The sequence below is a fragment of the Lissotriton helveticus genome, chromosome 1_1, assembly GCF_964261635.1.
Source record: "Lissotriton helveticus chromosome 1_1, aLisHel1.1, whole genome shotgun sequence".
Taxonomy (NCBI): Eukaryota; Metazoa; Chordata; class Amphibia; order Caudata; family Salamandridae; genus Lissotriton; species Lissotriton helveticus.
The window spans coordinates 1,642,013,695-1,642,030,103 of NC_136057.1; the positions used below are offsets into that span (position 1 = coordinate 1,642,013,695).

General features: G+C 41.6%; 1 protein-coding gene and 1 long non-coding RNA gene across 5 annotated transcripts in view; one reads left to right on the forward strand and one right to left on the reverse strand.

Moving 5' to 3' along the window:
* AGAP2 (ArfGAP with GTPase domain, ankyrin repeat and PH domain 2) overlaps positions 1 to 16,409 on the reverse strand; it is a 1,117,996-nt gene that overhangs the window by 411,568 nt on the left and 690,019 nt on the right. The gene's annotated exons all lie outside the window — the stretch shown is intronic.
* Positions 1 to 16,409, forward strand: part of LOC144829512 (uncharacterized) — a 354,617-nt gene that overhangs the window by 320,992 nt on the left and 17,216 nt on the right. For 2 of the 3 annotated variants that reach the window (XR_013610689.1, XR_013610690.1), the window contains one exon: positions 6,047 to 6,175. The exons of the other annotated variant lie outside the window; for it this stretch is intronic. This is a non-coding gene — a long non-coding RNA (uncharacterized LOC144829512). The remainder of the gene's footprint in view (positions 1 to 6,046; positions 6,176 to 16,409) is intronic. 3 annotated transcript variants of the gene reach the window in all.

Here is a 16,409-nt window from a genome sequence, read left to right on the forward strand (position 1 = left end):
TGCATATAATCTGCATCTGCCAAGCCTATTGGACGTCAGACGCTCAATGTTCCGCCCCATTTACATAAAAAAGGCATTCGGTCTTGTAGACAGGTAGTGAAGTCCAGCTTTAACCCAACCGCCACTCAACTAAACTGCCGCCTTACAAGATTCATCAACATAGCAGAAAGGAGACTGGGCCAATCGTCACCACTCAATGAAACCTAATCCAAAGGACTATTTTCCACAGCAAACTTTGCACAACAAACTTCTCGGACCATTTAAGGCCCCAGTTGATCATCAGCAGCCTGGAAGCTGCAACCTCATCACGATTTCCGCTCAAGACCGGACAGTTAAGAACAACACTAAAAATTAATGACTGTCAAACCTTCCCCTGAGAACTGGATGCAAACGGGACCGCAATGCACTTTATGCCACCACAGCTCTGAACCAACTGCTCGAAAGCTCAAAGACTCCCTCAAGCAACTGGTAGTTTATGACGGTTTTATCTTTCTTTCTCTTTTTTTAAATCCTATTTTGTGTATGCAAAAGAATTCTCAAAATGGCACGTGTATGCAATGGTTTTAAATAATCAAGCATAATAAACTTCTTTGCAGCTCTTCGCACCATACTTAACTGGGTGTGTCCACATCTTCATTCAACTAGACTATAAGCATGTATGTTAATCTTTCAAGTTTACAATGCTTCACTTACAGACAGAGGCTTGTATACCACACTGTCAAGGCGAGACCATGCATATATTCACCCAAAGTCAACAAGCCTATGTTCATGCATGGCATCATCTAAATCCATCCCAACCGTTTTAGCCATCAGTGGTTTCATATCAACTTGATTAAACTATCAAATAATATACATTTTTCTAAACTGGCTTAAATCATTTGCCATCTACTGGTAAGAGATGCCACTTAACCTGATAGAACATTAAGAGCTAACGGCATCTTGTAGCCATTATATGAGGAGTTCCCTTGCCTTCCATCTTCACACGTAAATTAAGGTGACCATTTTGTTTTAACATAAAGCTCTCTGGTGAGGTTGAATTTCGGCCTAAAGATCTTTGCTTTAAAGTGATCACAAACAATATGCCTTACAAAAGACTTGAGATTCTTGGTCTTGGGTGCATGCATCATACATATGTCAAGTCAAGTGAAGTCATACATGTGTCCTCAGTGAAACTCGCATCAAAAATGTGAACAGAATAGGTGGGCAACAATAGTAAGCCCTAAAAAAGATCAGCAGGATATTGCACCTGTTGTAGAGATCTGTGTATGACCTGCAGGTTATGGTTGAATGAAGGCGGGGTAAAATCAAACGTTCATCATCCTGATGTTGCTAAAACGAGTGTTGTGACGTTGGTTAATAACAAAAAATAATTATTTAGGTAACCAGAGAGGCCAAGATAAATGTCCAATATAATGAAATACAATGACAATGGGAGATGCAAGCAGGCATAGTTCCAGGATAAACATAACACCCACAGCTATGCTGTAATTTACTTAACCTAAAGTCAAACAGGAAAACGAAAAGCATTTTTTTCACAACGCCTGCAAATGTCAATTGGCATTCACCTTTTAAAAGAAAATGTCAAGCAAAGAAAGTATATAAAATGAGAAATTCCAAAAACTGTTCCTTACAAAATAGCCTTTGTTTCAATTCATCACTTAGAACAAATTCAAAGCCGTATCAATGCAAATCTGAGAGAATTATTTCTTCTAAACCATCCTCCGTTTGACTATTCCCGCTGTCCAATGGCCGCTCTGGCGAGGCAGCTCCTGGAAAGGATCGCAGCCGTTTGTGCAGAACAATAAAGCGAGCTTTCAAATGACTGGGAGTTGCTGACGGGCTTTCAATGTGCCCACACAGTGCCCGCATTATACAGAACAAAACTGTTTTATTGCAGTATCTAGTTTATAGACCAACAATTGACTTACTAACCCCCTTCTATGCTGCTATTTAGCTGTCAAGAAGTGGTGCTGCTTATAATGCACTGGGAGATAAAGGCGAATGTCTGCCTAAGATATGCTCCGCGTGGCTTTGAGTCTTCAGTGGGGTACTCTACCTCGCGACAGGATTTCGTAGGTATCTGCTGAAGTTAAGAGAACTGGAGAACCAGGCAGTTTGTAGAGGTCTTGAAGCACGCGTGATGCAACAGCAGCATATATAGGGTTAGAGGATGAGGTTCATATAGCAGCCACGCCAGCCCAGTACTCTTCTGGGAGAGGTAACTAATAGATACTAATGAATATAAACTAGAAGAGAGTGACCAGTCATAAGTAAGAATTGGCTAATGTCCAAGAGGGGGCCTGACTTCTGCCTCTTCACTACAGATGGCTACTGAGTCACCAATAGTAAAATGTATATTTGTACAAAGTGACAGAGCCAAGCAGAAAGAAAAAAACACATATCCAAATTTACAATTGTATCATGGGTTTCGGCTGCACTAGCACTTGGTCAAAAGGAAAAGAGGAAGAGGGGGAAAGAAACAGTCCCAACTATGTACTGCTTTGGGCTCCTTTAAAAAGCATCCTTCCTGTCAAGATTTGCTTCACGTGTCTATCTCGGCACAGCTGGTCAGTGAATGTCTTCTTGGACACATATATCTCACAAACGTCCTGAAACCATGTGATTTCATGGGCTGATGCTTGATTTTTCCGGCCGGTTTCGAGTGGTAACAATTTGCACCACCAACACGCCAAAAACGCCAATCAGCGTTGAAGGCTTTGAATAATCCTAATGATGGTTACCAACGGCATTAAAGGCAAGCATGCCCCACAATCTGCCCAGCACAGCTAATATTGATTTCAATATACTTTTTAATTGGGACACGCGGCTAACATGCATTCTGCAGCTTGGTATCATTACAGCATCTGACCATTTCCAAATTTTTGTTTGGACAATATAGGAATCAAAAATTTCTTGTAATGCCCCGTCCATTATTGGGAGATGCCAGAAGTGCTATGCAGCATGTTAGCAGAAACCATATAGTTGTGTACTAGTGCACCCTTCTGCAATACATGTCTTACTAAGTTGAGATTGTATCTCCCTCAATACTCTAAATATGTTGGATAGAAGTAATTTAGGATTATGTAAGAACAGTTCAATGATTGGTGGAATGAGGCAGCTCCATTACGGGTTCACTTTATAAATAAAATAAATAAATACTGTGAAATGAAACTGTTTCTAATCTGTGAATACTTGAAAAACTCCTCACTAAGAATTGTTCTTAATTTCCATATAACTCTTGAATCCAGCGGTGCTGATAACATTGATAAGAAAATTGAAGTTCGCTCTTACCTGAGATGCTTTGACTCGTTTGTGTTTAATTGGAGCCGGTGGTTTCTGTTACTCAGCACTGGCACCTAATTATCAACACTGGTGCTACAGTTTCATGAGCATAAATTAAGGACACACTCATTTTTGGTAGGCAGGGGGAGATTAAGTGATTTGCCCAGAATCACAGGATGTTAAGCCAATGCAGACACTCGAACCTGGTTCCCCAGCTCCGAAGTTGGCAGCTCTGGCCATTAGGCCACATCCTCTCTCCACTTCCTGTTTAGTATTGGCACAGTTTGAGTCAAAGTTACAAGAGAAATCGTCTGGTGCAAGCTGCCTCCTGAGAGAGCCCTGGCACTTTTTTTTTTTTTTTTACAAATTAACCACTGCGTTACTTTAAATGATGAAGTGTAGGATTACACTGTAGTGCTCCTTCACTAGGTATCCTGGGCCCACTTGATCCCCAGTAGCTCTTTCCAAATTCTAACTATTGTTACTATGGTTTTGTGTCATGCAAAGTCCAGGGATTTGAAATCATAATACAAAATATTGTTAAGTGTTTGCAAAAAACAGACTTCGTACAACCGTGTTTGGAAAAAGATATTACGCCTCAATATAAGAGATAAGCTATGTTCGTTCAACTTGTAATTAATGACCACCCCACACAAAAGAAACAATAGTCGTGATTACCTGGTTAAAGAAGGTATTAGGAAAATAAATAGGTATATCTTTAAAAAGATATAAGATTTAGGCAATATAGACAATTTAATTAACCACGTTGGCTGTGCTTAGCACTTATGTTGGTAAATTTCATATTTTTCTTGAGACCAACCAATTACCTCCAGGCTTCATAGACTTATCTTTAAAGAGGTGTTGATACTCATTTGTCAATACCACTTCTAAATCTCGTGCTTGGTAAGTAATTGGGGAGGGTGTCAAAGGGTGGTCTACTGTATAGATTTACAGTAATAATCTGCATCTTTTCCATATTACATTTGTATTGTGATACTAAATGAAACTACATTGCGGAGTCGTCTGTCTCTAGGATTGATTGGGAAGGGCTGCCGGGACAGACCAGCATGTGATTAACATATGCCATTAACTGTCTTAAGAGACCTTCGATTTTAACAGGCGGAATAATCACTAATCATACTGTATATAATTGAGAGGTTTAGAGAAAAATAGTTCAGATTCTCGCTTTGAAGGTTGCTGCCTTCCAACTCACCAAATATTAAAGCATAGTATGCAAAATGTCTACCACACACTTGAAGGTGATGAAGAGCAGGGTTACAAAAAGGGTTAACACATTCAAATCAAACAATGCATCATTGGCAGTAACCACTATAATATTAGAAACGCAACAATCATATCTCAAAATCCAAATTATAACCCAAAAGATAATTTATTACAATCCTAAAACCATGCATGTTTTAATTAACTGCTGTCATAAAAATACGTATTAAAATAGAGTTTTACAGTTCCTTCTATTCTATCACAAAGTACATAATTATATTGCTATTGATCAGTAGCCACAGCGAAGCTAAAATCCATACATTTGTTAAGGAGTAACATTTTTGCAAGAGCAGACTCACATGCCCTACTTTCCATCTAATGGCGAAGGGTTAGGGCCTCACTAACCGCCCTTGTTTCCCTCCCAGAAAATGTGGTCTGATCAGTGCTTTCCTAGAAAATCCCAATTGAAACTAAGCAAGCAGTGCAGGGCCCTTTCATGGGTTAGATTTTGCCATTGTGTCATCTTCGGTGGAAAGGGTTTTTTGTACGCCAGGAGGTTATAGATGCCAGGGGAAGTAACATCAACCGCAGCAGCATCTCCAGCCTTTTCACTGGTTCGGGCATCTCATCAAATACACCTTCTGTCTCCATCCCTCGTGGCACCTAAACAGGAGTTCCCAGGCTGATGACAGATGCTTTCAAAACAGCAAAAAATATGCAGACTCTTTGATGGCAATGTCTTGCTTAGCTTCATGTTCCAATGCATTCTGCAACCAGCTCAAGCCAAGATTGCTAAAATAAGATTGTTCATCTATAAATATGTGCATCATGGATAAATGTGAGAAAACGAGGACCTTGATGAAATGTGTTTCAAAAGTGGAAGTAAAAGGTTATGTACTATCTAATCCGTAATAGGTTTGACAGCACAAGTTGTCCATTCAGTGCTGGTTCCATCCTGATAGTTGTTGATGGCTTGAGCCCAGTTCAAGGAAAGTCTGAAGGAAAGTATTCTCTTCCCTGGCTAAAATGTCGCTCTTGTCATGTCCCCACATTATGGGGAGGTAGGTGGCAGGTGCATCAGAAAACGCAAGCACCATAAGACCTCCCGGTGATATGTGCGCTTTATAAGATTCTTTGACTTGACTTGACTTGGCGGATGGGTTACTCACCAAAATATAAATCCCATAGGATATAATAGGATTTATATTTTGGCAGACGGGAAATTTCTGTCACAGTTGTGACGGAGTAACCTGTTCCCCGCGATCTAATTCAGTCCCATGGCCTGAAAAGCCAGAAAGGCATTTGAAGTTCAGTTACCCCCAAAAAGGTGATTTCATTTTTTATTACTTTTTGTTAATGGTCTCCAAAAAATATTAGTGGTAGAGTTGAACATAGGAGAAGGTACGAGGAAAATGTGATGGGGAAATTAGAAAAAACTAATTGCAGCAAGTCTTGTACAATGTGTAATTCACTATATATAATGTTCTAGAAATTGTTTCTATACATTCTCAAATATATAGCTTGTTCCGTTTTTATTTAAAAGGTGGAAGTGAAAAGAGTGGGGTGCGTATAGAGTGAAAGCCACAAAAGAATAAAAAGTGCAGTGTGGATTGCCCTGATCACTTATCACAAGGACAAGGTGTCAAATCAAGATTTCTTTGGAAACCCAAAGGCAAGCATGATAAGTATCTAATTGTTCCAGACCTATGGCAAAACAATAAACTGTGAGTTTGTGAGTTAATCCATTTTGATTATCACATCCCACTGTGATCAATGATTTTGAACTTGTTACTTGGACTTCGAAAACTGATGACATCCTATTAAAGTTAATTCTCCAAAATGTTTTTACTGTTTGCATGCATTGTTCATATATGTTAAATGCAAATTGGTTATTCCATTAGTTCACAGTAGCCCATATTAGCTTTCCATTTCCCAAAGTTTGGCGCATTTCGGCAGTCTCAAGTCCTGTGAAATATCTTGTGTGACAGGATCAGCTTCAGTCCCAGAAATGTCCTTTAGACCTAGTTCTTTCAAGATCATTCAATAGGACTGTCTGCTTGGTCAACCTAATGCTCCTGACAAGCACCGCGGTTATGATGGGAGTCATTTTCCTCCAATAAGATGCAATGACATTGTAACTCCATGCAAGATGGAAAATACCCTCACCTCCCTCTATTACCCAGGCAGGCAGGTGAGGAGTCCCTTTTCATACACCAGAGCCTTTGCCTGGTGAAGTAGACCCGTTGTAAACATTTAAATTGTATGAGCTGAAACCTTATTGATAAGGAAACGTTGTTGGGGGCCGTAATGGTGCGTTGCCATTCAGTGTCCTCTAGAGTACCAAAATAATTCTCCCTTGGAAGTCAGAAGATGTGAAAGGTGTTCAGAGTGTGCATGAATAATGATCTAGTTTCTGGAGATTTTTTCCGACACAGCAGTTGAGATGTGATCGCTCTCACCTCAAAAGGGTTAAGGTCTAGGAATATTTCTACATTTGTAAAGTATGACTTGACGGCATGTCTAAGATATATGTTTCTGAAAAACTGATATTGAAAAAACCCGAATGAAATCCAATGAAGGAATTCAAGGTATTTTGGTTAGGTACTATACCAAGTGTGAATATCCCTAAGCTGACCAATCCCTAAACCCCTTTAGTTCAGCAACCTGAGTGACTTGTGTACCCACCCACAATGAGGTCTTAGTAAGTTTGTCATTCTACCACAAGTGTATTAACACCCTCTTCCATGGCTCAAACACCACCTTGATAGCAGGACTGATCCCCTTGGGGAGGGAGCCCGCCTATAGAAATGCAGTGGCAATTTTTCTTTAAATGCCCATAACTCTGTGATGTGGGCCGAGTCTGAACTAGGTCCATAAAGCCAGTCATTAATTACTACTAGATCTGCTGCTTTGTTAGATGAGACCCAAGCAGCCATCCCAAAGCTTCCATCATAGGGGAATTTGTAGCATTGAGCTGTGGACACCCTGGGTGTCTCTTTATACACCATGAAAGACGGTAACAGTAGTTACTTAGGGTAATTAAATAATTTTAAAGATCCCTATCATACCTATCCAGAACAATGATACAGGGTTCTAGTGAAACAGATTGTTTAGGCCGCCTATTAACGCATATATATTTAATACCCATAATTGCCCTCTAGTAGGGTCCATGTTTATATCCATATTTTCAATCCACTGAGATGTTGGACTGTATAGTGCAGTCTCACTTTTTCGCCCTGCCACAATGGAAATAGGCTTTTTTTAGCCCATTTAACCATAAGCCCTGAAATGTGGCTGAAGTCATTCAAGCTTGCTCTACCCATGGCTCGAATGTTCAGGGTGACTAAGGAACATGAGTAAGTCATGTGCATATCAGAATGTCTCTTCAAGTGCATGGGACCAATGAAATCCCCAGAGCACCATGTACAAATGAAGCAGCATTTCCTGGGGTAGGAACCCCCAACCCTCGCCGTTGGCATCCAATATAGTTATTGGATTTACAAAATAAAAAGAGGACGCTTTATTCTAGGGAGTAGAGGGAAAAAGTGGTCCTATTGGAGACTATCAAAAGCTCTCTCAGAGTCCACTAGAAGTACTGCATGTGTGTCTGGGAGAGGTTGAACCAGGGCAAGCACAGTGAAAAGGACTTAATAACGTGTGTGCCACAATGTGGCTTGCGGGGGCCTTCACAAGAATTTTTGTCTTCACATTTATTAGCGAGGTAGATGTCTATGAGGAGCAGTCAGTAGGAGTGCACTGTAATGAACATCACACGGGAAATTCTTCTTGTTTTTAGCATAAGGCTGTAAACATTGCTTGTAGGGTTTCAACGAGGAAGCCAAAGAATACCCCAGGGAATCCATTGGGCTCAGGGTTTTCCCTGTTTTGCCAATTGGGCTAAAGCCCTCTGGTATTTGATCGACTCTGAGGTCCTTGTCAAGTAGACCAGGTGGAGGGTCACAAAATCCAGAAAATACTCTAGTCCTGCAGGGTAGGCAGATCCTGTACAACCAGAATGTTTGGTAGAAACAAGCGAATTATTCTCCTATCCCATAGGTTATTGTGTACCAATCAATATTCGTCACACTGCCTCCGTGTTTATCCTCCTGTTCCCAATGACATAGCCAGTGTAGAAATGTATCAGTCTTGTTGCCATACTCATAGAGCCTAACCTGGGAGAGGAACCTAGTTTCCCTGGCATCATTCAAGAGCTGTTTCTGCATCCTGCTCTTCCCTGTATTTACTGCTCTCCAGGCCTAATGCTTTTTTCCCCAGATGCCTTATCACAAATACGGCCTTTTCTTTAAGATGCAAAATATCAGACCCTGTTTGTGGAGGTCATGGGGACGACCTGGATTATTGAGCCCTAACTGTGGCATGTGAAATCATTTGCCACTAGTGTCCTGGAGTATGTTCTACTATCGCTCTGCAAACTGGGCCGAGTAAAACCCTTTCACCCTTTCAGCACGTTACTTGTTAGGTGACGAGGGTGAGAAGTAATATGCTTTTGAGGGAGGATGTGTGTTGAGAACAACAATAGAACTCAACAATCAACGAAAAGACACAACAACTTTAATGTCCAGCCCAGTGCTTGTCTGCTGGCAAAAGACGGCACTTAGTACCAATCAGTACTTAGTACTACACAATTCGATGCAGCATTCATGGTGGTACCCTTGATTGTGAATCTCTTGTGGGCACAACACCCCTTAACCCCATCTTGGTGCTCTCTCCCGCCTGAGTGATTGGATCTGTTTCTGGTTCACTTACATAGTATGCTATCTCTACTTTCAACAAGCTTCTAACTTCTTCTGTGGTAATCCACCAAGCGCTAAGCTGCCACATACCATGGCATCATGCAGTTTAATGACCAAGTTTAATCTCTATTGTGGCGTGGTCTGAGAGGACTTAGGTGTGAACTCAGGAGTCAGTCACAACATCCTCTTCTGTTTTTGGTAAGATATATTAATGTGGGGGAATAATTTATGTGCCCTAGATAAAAAGTTGTATTTTGTATTGCCTTTGGGGTGGGTGTTGATAACTCCATAAACCAAATGTGTCAGGCCTCCTTCACCTATTCAGGGTGAACCACATTGGTACAGTGATCTATCCATCAGCCTACTGATGTCATCACCATCAAACCCAGTGGTGCCTCATGAAGGATGAACCCTAATACTTGAAGTAAGGCTTAATGACACAGGATCTATATAAACGTTCATTAAGGTGATGAGCTTGCCATAAAGAAGTCTTGTCTCCATAATATAACTTTCCAAGCCATGTCTGTATCATTTGAAATAGGAAGAGTCGCTTCAACACCATTAACCTTTTAGAGCCACAAATGAAACCTGCATGATAAACCAAGATATATCCCAGTCAGCAGAAGATTTTACAATTATTCCCAAGTAAGTGTGTCTGCTGGACCATTAACACCACTGAGCCATATCACTTGGTAGTTTTCATTGCTGCTCCTCTTCTCACCATCTCCAGGAGGCTGTTAGAATTCCAGGAGATGTGATCAGCACCCTCTGCCTCCCTGGTCTCTTGTTATACAATACTTGGTATTAGTGTACTATCTAGAAGATACCACTGAAACGCAAATAACATTTGAACAGTTCACAAGAAAATCTCTTACGACTCTACATTTCTTTCTTGATCTCAAGCCTCTGTTGGACAACTGTAGGAGCCAATGCCACCCCTAATGCGAAGAACAGCTAACTGCATCTCTTCCTCGAAACCCTGTGCACCCCTATATAAACCGTTAAACAGTAGAAAATAATAATGAATAAATAATAAAGAAAATGCCCCTTTTTATAGATAGGAACAATTACAGCACCTTTCCAAGTATCAGGCAGGCGAGCACCAGATAATATAGCATAAGACAGAATGTTAATATACAGACCCCAAATTTCTATTTCTGAGCTGTAGAGGCCTCCCAAAATAAATTGAGGTTTGGAGCTTTACCAGGCTTCATGAACATTATTGCTTCTCTGGTATCTTTCAGTGAGCAAAACACCTGATCAGGCACTGCACAGGCTACTATTAGCCATGGTGCATTGATTGAAAACACAAGACATATTGTCAGAAGGAAAAGTAGATTAAAGATTAGAAAAGTATTGAACCCAAACCTGCTGTTGAATATGGTGGGCGGTTGGAGTGTGACCTTCAAGACTACCATGGGCGATTATGTGCCAGAAGGAAGATATATTGTTTATTCAGGAGGCTTTGAGTAAGTCCTGCCAGTAAGTATCATCTGCACTCATGGATCCGTGTGGAGCACAAGGACTTTATAGTGCCTGTCTGCATTCCATGTAATCCAAGGAGAAGACTTAGAGAGGGCTCCCTGAAAGCGCCGTCTCCCATCTCGACCTCAAAAAAGTGTCTTAGAGAATCAAAAAGATGACCATGAATGTCAACAATAGGGTTTGCGTATAAAGAATCATCGTCATAGGGAGAAAGAGCTGAAACAAAGCAAGCATATATTAAAGCAAGCCTCTCAGGGAAAGAGCATAGTTTTGGCCACTTAAGAACCCTCTTGGAATTTCCAACAATAACATTTTTATATGCCCTGGTCAACTCGGAGACATCTAGGAACGCCTCTATCAATGTTAAATTCAACTTATTATTGTCGATCTGATCTTTGAATTAAAGAAAAGTCAACTATCCAGCACAAAAATCTAAAGGACTGCATTATATAGTTGATTATGCTCCTAGATGGCCCCCTGCAAAACGTAAAGGCCCTATCCGCATCAGAAACGGATAATCCACCAGAGTAACTGGGTCAGCAAATCCTGCAGGGGAAAAGTGTGGTAGGCTCCTTGATTAAAGTCTTGTGTAGGTCAGAGCCTCCAACCTTGCCCCATTCAGCTTACTCTAAACTATTGCCATGGACCCGGTGAAGGGTAGCGGGGATGTTCTTTTTTTTATATTGCAAGGTCATATTGGATTGATGTTGGACTCTGCAGTGTCTGGGTGCCTCTCTTGTTTGACCTAGTGTTGCACCAAAGTTCCTGCTACAGTTCAATGTAAGGGATCTGGGCTTGTTGATGGGAATGCAAGTAGCTGCCAGCTGCACAGTGATTCCCTGGCCTACCCAGGTCCAGGTACCCAATGCCTCTGTAGATTTTACTGTGCCATCTATGGTTGAGGTTGCTGTGGTATCTGGACTGGGCCAAACAGACTGTTACATAAAAATCAGGCCGCTCTTCTCCCCAACCTTGGGCTGCCTCTAGGGTGCCAAAGAAGAAAGTCTTGAACTGGCAGGATATTGCAGCATATATTTGCACCCTGAACTGTTACTGCACCATTCATAGAGTCTAGGAAGATTAGGATGCCTTGGGATTCATACTCATCTAGCCCTTTCACCACCCTGAGTACCTTGTCCTTATCTCTGTAATTTAAAAACTGTGCTATCCTAGGTTGTGTTCCCTGTGGAGGCCTCTGGTCGGTTGCCCGGTGCACTTGTTCTATTACAAAGCATTGTGAGAGATGATCTGTGGTATTATCTCAAGGAAGAGCTTTGGGCGGGACTCCTCAACCTCCTTCAGGAAACTCCAGGAACTTCAGATTGTTCTTTCTTTCTCTGTTTTCCACCCATTCCTGTGAGAATTTTTTAGGACGTTTTCAGTAGGGTGACTGTCGCTTGCATTTCTTTCATGATGTTCTCCAACCAGCAAATACGACCTTGTGTCTCCGTCACCCTCTTAACAACATGTCTACGGTCGTGCCACAGTAGAAAAATATCCATGTCCATTTTACTTATTTTTGCTTTTAAGGAGGCTTTAGAAGATTGAATAATTTACAGGATGATTTTTAGACATTCCTCGCCGCCAGCCTACTACTCTCGCCATTCGCCAGCTTCATTGGCTTAGAGTAGAGGGTCGAATTAAATTTAAGGCCCTCTGCATTGCTTATAAGGCAGTGCATGGCGTAGGCCCCAAGTTTCTGACTGATGCATTTCAGATATACACCCCTAAACGATTGCTGAGATCCGCCAACACATGCCTCCTATTGGTACCTCGCACAAGAACAGCAACTTGGGGAGACAGACGTTTTCTGGTTGCTACGCCAAAACTTTGGAACCTTCTCCCACTTACTATCAAAAATGCCCCCAATTTGATGAGCTTCCGCAGGCTCTTAAAGACATGGTTGTTTAACCAGTGATTTTTTGCTGTTTTGGTCCTGCTAGCCCCCACATGCGCCGAGACACCTTCGGGTATTTGTACGCGCAATAAAAATTCCATAAATAAATAAATACATTTCTGTGGAGTTGCCGTATTTCCCTTGTGAGGATGGCAATGTTGCTGGACCAGGCAAAGCTCTGCTGCTGGCCCAACAGAGTGTCTGTATTTATCAATTTTTCCCTGATTGGGAGTGTGCCCTGTCTTGTTTTTTTACCACTGTGTGGTCCAGTGCCTTTCCGCCATGGTGTGATATGTTTGATGCTGGGTTGGAGGGGTTCCACAAGCCAACATCCCCAGGATCTGTTCCATTAGGCTTCAGGAATTGTATCCATTGGGCCCTCTGGGGGCATGTGGGAACAAAAGGGCTGACCACAATAAGGTCTGAGTGGCAGAAGCCGGTTTGGTGCTCTAGTTGTTCCTGCATTCTGTGTCCCACAGGGAATCAGTGAGGCCTACTGAGTGCTCAAGTCTGGGACTGAGGAGTCAGTCCCCCAACCACAGAGAATCTGTCAGTTAAATGGGTGGGGGTTAAGATGAGGAAAATCAGTCACGCCTGGGCAGATCTTTCTTCCCCCTGCCTCTTCCTTAAATATCCTCTTCATGATTTCTCCAGCCAGAGCACTGTTCTCCCAAAAAATGGGCTAGCCCGCTTATCCCCCATGGCCAGCCACCACTCTTTGTCTTGTTGATGGGTACAGCAAGAGCAGGCGATTTTCAATTAACCGAGTAGTTCCCCTAATCTGGGTCCCCGCCAGCTTTCAAAGGCATCACACTGTCACGTTTTCACCTCCTCTCCCCAGCAAAGTCCCAATGGGAGGCTCCCTCCATGTTCAGGGAGGGAAGGTCCATCCAATGGCAGCCAATTACACACTGTTTTATTCTCTATGGCATAACTGCTGTAGCTGTCCCCTCTTCTGCTCTGCCACCCCCAAAATGCCTGCTCCGGAAGCACCAGTGCATTGTGCCTCATGCAGGAGAGCCAATGGGGTTTGCATGCTATTGTTGCAGGCCCAGCAGAGTCACATTGGTCGCAGCATCCTGTTGGCCATTGGTGCTGCCTGCTTCCAATCCATGGGGCCTATACTACTGCTAGCATGTAGAAGTGCGCAGTTTCAGGCGGGATCACCTCACCTGCTCCCCCACATCAGGCAGAACAGAATGAAGTACAGAGGCAAGTGGTCAGCCAGCAGCGTGAGCAGGATGCTTCAGATTTGCTGCTCGGGTTAAGGTGTGTCCACCATCTTGCCTTAATGTTATTGTTGCTGCGATCTTTGTGCTAATGCGCGTCCATTGTTATATTTATGGTTACATAGCTTGTTGAGTTATGCACTTGCTTCAAACAAACTTGTGGGTTTCAACTCTATATTGTGTTTTCATAAGGTTGGTTAAAGTGGGTTCTTAGGTAGTAATAGATACTTATTAACAATGCCAAAGGTTCAGTTTGCTATTTAACAACACATATGTGGATGCATAGTCTTTCGCAGGAGTATTCCTGGAAACCTACGACTGGTGTACGCCTTTCCACAGTTGAACTATTTTGTGAATTCCTAAAAAGTATAAAAGTACCTTCAAGTGTAACAGGAAACCTCTGTATGTACCCATTAACATTTTTGTGACTAAATAGCACTCCAATTGCCTTCCGGTCAAGTATGTTGGGACTGTTGACTGCCCAACAGCTCTCATGTTTATTTAGATATGTATTTATTGGATTTATAAGGCACACCGCACCAACAAAATCGTTTCTAGAAGCATAACATGTGGTAGAAAAAAAGGAATGGGAGGAATACAGAGGTAGGTAAAAAGATAAGATGAAGAGGTTGGATGCTAAACGATACTTCGATAGCTCGGGAATGACCTCAGAGAAACTTCTATTTTTTGCTAATGAATCTGCACATGGACAATATTGTGGGGAGTAAGGGCGCTCACCAATGAGGAGCATAAGTCCTAAATAAATTCAGAAGGTAGAGCTGGCCTGCTCATGCCCAGCATTTGTGGATTATGAACTTGTCGTGTGCATAAAACGGAGCCTAGGGAGACTTTGGTGGGAGCAGAAGGTCTTTTTTATTCAAATCGGTGGTCCACGTACCGGAGGGCATATTGAACGTTTTGCTGAGATCAAGCCAGTAGTCAGGAGACCACATGATTGAACTTTCAAGTAGACCAATTTATCATTCATCAAGGAATGCTCAGACATTTGTTGTAGATTGGTGATGCACAAAAAATCACTTAAATGTGCAAAGCATAAAGAAGCCGTTCTGCTAGATTATTCTCTAAGCTTTGGTTTGTAACTTTCCCATAAATCAGCTATATTGTGATTTAACAAAGGCGGACTTGCTGCTCATGCAGGTGAGAGTGAGATGAGACTGGCAGGGCGTGAGCAAGAGGGGAGAGTAGCAGGGGAAATCTCCATGAAAGCTGTACCCAAAGAGATTATGAAAATGGATTTTGCATCTAGAGAAATGAAACAATTTGTATGCGTGCAGAATTGCTGACCCAAGAATATCTTTGTACCACCCTATGCCACCTTAAGCTAATGATCAGGAGAAGAGCTTACTTTAATTCAATATATAATATGTATCTGCTCTAGCCACTAATATGACATCTCCATATACTGTTAATAGGAAAAGGATAAGCTAGCCCTTGTTTTTTTGATCTCCTGATAATATCTCAAACTATTGAGCTTGCTACATAATTAGTTTGCTGGCCTCAGCAGTCGATTGTAGAATCGGTGCCTCTGCTATAGGTGGTTTAAAGCCTACTATTTGTATAGATTAATTAAATGTATCTCATAACTGGCCAAGCTCATCTAGCAGTGGTAATGATCTAATTTAATTATCTAGGAAAAGGTTAAACGTTTTTGAGCAGCTTAGATTTGGTATGATTGAAAAGTAGAAAGGGTTTGAATCCTTTTGCCTCACAACCATTCATTTTCTTGCATGCCAAGGTTTTTTTCTTGTAGCTTTTTAAGCATGATTCTGAGATGGAGTGGGTGTGTTATTTCTTGGACGTGTGGTTTGGGTGTGTTCTTCAGTTGTTTATTCTTCAGTTAGGTTACAATTTGCAGATGTCACACGATTTTACAATTGATGGTTTCAGATTTGAACTTTATCATGCATTCCTGCTTTTGAGTGTTTCTGGGACATGTGTACATTTTGCATATCATTTTTCAACTTTTTATCTCATTGTGGCCTTATGATTAGTCTTGGGTATATCACATTATCATACGCATACACCTCTCACGTGGGTGGCTTATAGGGCACTCGCATATCTCACTCACTTACCACCTCACTCAGAACGAAACAGTCATTGTCTAAACTTAATATGGCCTTTACCACTTTGGTTTACCAAAGCTCATAATGTATGCCTCATTGCTACACCTTCAGGTTCTACTATCAGGGGCAAATTTTGTTAAGCATGAGTTCTGTTTCCATATACTTTTTCTTTAAAATTTCTCTTATTTGATATTATAAAACACAACGCGTTTCTCCATCAATAGAATCTGGTCTTTGGTATTTGGAATTATTTTAGCCCTGGAACTTTTTTTAATTCCTATTGAGTTAGATAGCTTTCTTTTTGCCCTCCTAATTTTACAAGCCCTTTTCTGCTTTCCTTCATGCAGCTTAGATTTGAGAAGATTTGCAGCTTTTTTGTCTGGTATACTGGTAATAACTATTTGCATTTTTTTTCCTTTGGATTTTCTTTCTAGAAAGTTATATTACTATCAGTCAA